The sequence below is a fragment of the Mustela putorius genome, unplaced genomic scaffold, assembly GCF_011764305.1.
Source record: "Mustela putorius furo isolate JIRA1106 unplaced genomic scaffold, ASM1176430v1.1 tig00000275_pilon_pilon_pilon, whole genome shotgun sequence".
Taxonomy (NCBI): domain Eukaryota; kingdom Metazoa; phylum Chordata; class Mammalia; order Carnivora; family Mustelidae; genus Mustela; species Mustela putorius.
The window spans coordinates 28,959,913-28,963,831 of record NW_025421341.1 but is presented as its reverse complement, the minus strand read 5'-3'; the positions used below and the strand labels follow the sequence as shown (position 1 = coordinate 28,963,831).

Sequence of the window (3,919 nt, the reverse complement as noted above, 5' to 3'; positions counted from 1 at the left end):
AAACTCTACATTTCTTAAACTTATTTGCAGGTAGGGCTGGCAATGAAATCTAAGTGATTCTTGTTGACTGGGATTTCTGGGAAAGCTGTCTGATCGAGGAGCCAGCCCAACCATTGGCATTTCATTCTTCCTTCTGGCTTCAGTTACTAATTTTTTGCTAAGGTTGGAGTCACCATATTGCAACAACGATTTAATAACCAAAAGAAACTCAGAGACCTCCCACTTGATGTTCCTAAGCTGTAAATTCTTGCCTTCAGACTTCTTGCTATAAGAGAAAAATGTAAACCCTCATTTGTTTGGGTGAGTGTATTTAGGTCCCTATTACAGCTGAAACTGATTCTTAAATAATGTACTAGCTGTGGAATTTGGGGCTGGTTTCATAATGTCTCTAGACCTCAGTTTCCTGATTTATAAAATGGAAATCATACCAGTACCATCTCAGAAATATTTTGAAGATTAGAAAATATCATGCACAGAGAATATTTAGCAGAATTCCTGATGTACTGTGATAAATAAGTGATATGTAAATGTAAGTTGCTGATATTTATCTTCATATAAATATGAATATTCTTTAAATCCAGTGTAGACTCTAAATCAGGAAAATATAGGCTGTGGCTGAGGGAAGTAAGGTATCTTAAGAAATCACTGCAACTACCTTAGAGCTTTCCTGATCAACTTTGATTTTTAAAATTTAGAAGAAGTGAAGATGTATTCAGGTAATAAACTTGAAGTCAGCCAAACCCATGTTAATTAATTCTGTAACAATAAGAGTGGGTATTCAGATGAAAGGAGCTCATGTCTTAAGTTTAGGAAATTATAGGAGTTATTTGGATTCACCCTAATTCAAGGGGATTTTGTAATTTCCATATTTACTTTGGTGATTGCCAGATGTGATGTTTCAAAATTTTATTTATAACTAAAAATCTCACCTTCCAACAGATGTATGCTCCAACAGATGGTATCTTCCCTGGTTGTGGCCACATAGATTAAAATATATGCATGTTTATGCATGTGTATCCATGAATATATGCCTACAGAATTGTATTTTTAAATGAGATCAGTTTTCTATTAAAATGTAACACAGGCAACCTATGAAAGAAAGACTTAAATGTAAGGGAAGACAGTGAATTTTCATGAACTCTTCATGGTCATCAATCACAGCTTAAGCAAACGCTAGTTCTATTCTCTGACTTGATAATTCATATTATTATTGTTATTTTAATTTTCCTTGAATCTTTATCTGGCTTCTTTTTCCTCCTGAAGTTCTACCATGGAAACTTCAGGATCAAGATTTTATATTTTATATCATCTTGGATCAAAGGCTTTTTAAGGTTGTCCCCTGCAGAGCTCCCTCTTCCTAAATACAGTCTTTAGCATGGACCTGTCATCTCACTAGGCAACTGTTGTCAATAATGGGAAAAGATTATAGTGGAAAAGTTACACATCACTGCCAAGAACTCATGCAAGTTCCCATAACATCTTATTTTTCATCTTCAGCCTACCTAAAGTTTTGTATCTAAGTACTTGATGCTTTCGTAACACACAAAAAAGATTATAACTCTGTTATTAAATCTTTTTTTCAATGAAGTTCTCCTTTTAGAATGGAAATTTGAGTTTTTCATTGGTGCCACATTTACCATATAAAGAGACACATGTTACCTGGTTTTAGAGAACTCTGACAAGGCTTATGTAGAAGGTCCAGGGCAAAACCATTTAATGGATATGCAACATATGCAATCATAGAGGGTTGTGTTGGGTTTGGTTTAGGCTCTGCTGTCCTCATATTAGAATTCATGTTTTTGAACAAGAGGATCAGCATGTATCTTGCACTAGAACTGCAGATTATTGTAGCTGGTCCTGGGATCAGTATTTGACTAATTCTATTTAGTTGAAGCTCTAATTCCTCATATAAGTTGATTTTCCAGAGGCTAAGTCTTCCGGCAGCATTGTTTCCCAATGGACTTTCCTCTTATTTCAGGAATCCAATATTACATTAGCAAAGTCCCTAGGGCTTGGGGTTTATACCAATGTTTTGTAATTGACTTTGTCTTTTACAGTAAAAATGAAGTTGGTGTGCCTTCATATTCCTTAAAGCTACCATGTATACAGAAATGCTGTATTTTATAGATGAATTCCCTTAATCTATATCAGCCATATTTCTCTTCTTTCTTCTATACATTTAAGGGTCGTGATTGCTTGCAACTCAAATAATAACATATAGCAATATAATCAGTGTTTTATTTTTTTTATTTTTATTTTTTTAAAGATTTTATTTATTTATTTGACAGACAGAGATCACAAGCAGGCAAAGAGTCAGGCAGAGAGAGAGAGGAGAAAGCAGGCTCCCCGCCGAGCAGAGAGCTTGAGGTGGGGCTCTATCCCAGGACCCTGAGACTGTGACCTGAGCGGAAGGCAAGAGGCTCAACCCACTGAGCCACCCAGGCGCCCCTAATCAGTGTTTTAAAAAAGATAATAATGAAAAAAATTTTTCATATGATTTAATAGAATCTCTTTGATGCAGACTCTGAAACAGATTAAGTTGAGATAAAATTTGGATCTTGTACGTTTATGTATTCTTGCAGTACTTTAAGTGGGACACAGTATTTGAAAGGTAAGAATGGCTCAAATGCTAAAAATAATGTTTTTTAACGTATAGAGAGCTAATATATGATTGTTAGGTACAGAGATCAGTTACAAGGTTCTATTGTCTCTCAACTGGTTCCTGAGTGTGATAGATTTATTTCTCAGAAAATATCAGTTTAAGTCAATCTCACTATCATTGTGTATATCTATAGTGGCTTTGAGACTCTGATACTCTAGAGAATAGTAAGGGTTGATGCAATTTAGTTAGGTATTATAATTTTTAAAAGTTAAAATCAAAAAGTTAAATCATTACATAAGTAATGATTAATGTGCAAGCACAGTTAAGGTAATGTCAGTTATTTAAAATGACTACATTAATCGCTTCTCGGCCTTTTGGCTAAGATCAAGTGTAGTATCTGTTCTTATCAGTTTAAAATGACTACATTTATTCATAGATCTCTTCCAGCCAAACATATCCCAAGCTAACACATACAAGACGTAGACTATAGGTAATACTTTGGATGTACTATCTCGTACTTTTAAGAGCCAATGTTTTATTTTCTCCCAAAAAGTGTTTCCTTGCTTTTTATTTGTTTTTCTTTTTAATGTTAAAAATTTCCTTATAAGCTCTACTTTCCATTCTCTATCAACTGCCTGTTCATTTCTCACATACTTGACAATTCTTCATTCTTGTTCTCTTCCCATTGTTCACTCGTTTCTTCTGCTTCCAGCGAGCTTCACCCTTTTAGCAAATCCATCTCCTGACAACTTTCCAGACTCCAAAACTTAAAATTTCTTTTCTTTAGGAATAGAAGTGAAAAGCAGATGTTTTCCATCCTTAAGATCATAATTCCCTTTGTTTTACATTTAAGAGATTCGTATTTGCTACCACTCACAGTTAAACATTCCAAACAACACCCCTGCATTAAGCAGAAGTTTTCTCTGACTCTCTGTGTTCTCTAAGTGACCTTTCTGAATTGCTCATTCTCTAAAAGTGTTCCTTATGTGACTCATACATCCTGATGGCTTTTTTTTTTTTATTCATTTACAAACTCTGTGTGCAATTTCAGAAGGTCCACAGGCCCTTGAGGCCAGATCATGAACCGAATATTATGAACACCTGCTCTAATTTATCAATTCCTATTTTACAGATATTGCATTGTGTATAGTTTTCCATAGCATTATTCATTCTTTTTTACCTACTTGTACTTTCTACTTTGCCACCTTCTTTACCACACTTTTTTTTTTTTAAGAATGCCCTTCTCATCTTCAAGTTTCATTTCTGGTATAACACACAATTTTTTTTTTTTTAAATTCTGAGCATACTTTCATCCTT

At 34.4% G+C, this 3,919-nt stretch overlaps 1 pseudogene; it reads left to right on the top strand.

The window, feature by feature from the left end:
- The first annotated feature begins 2,960 nt into the window (after positions 1-2,960).
- LOC123391690 lies at positions 2,961-3,059 on the top strand (annotated as a pseudogene).
- The last annotated feature ends 860 nt before the right edge of the window (positions 3,060-3,919 follow it).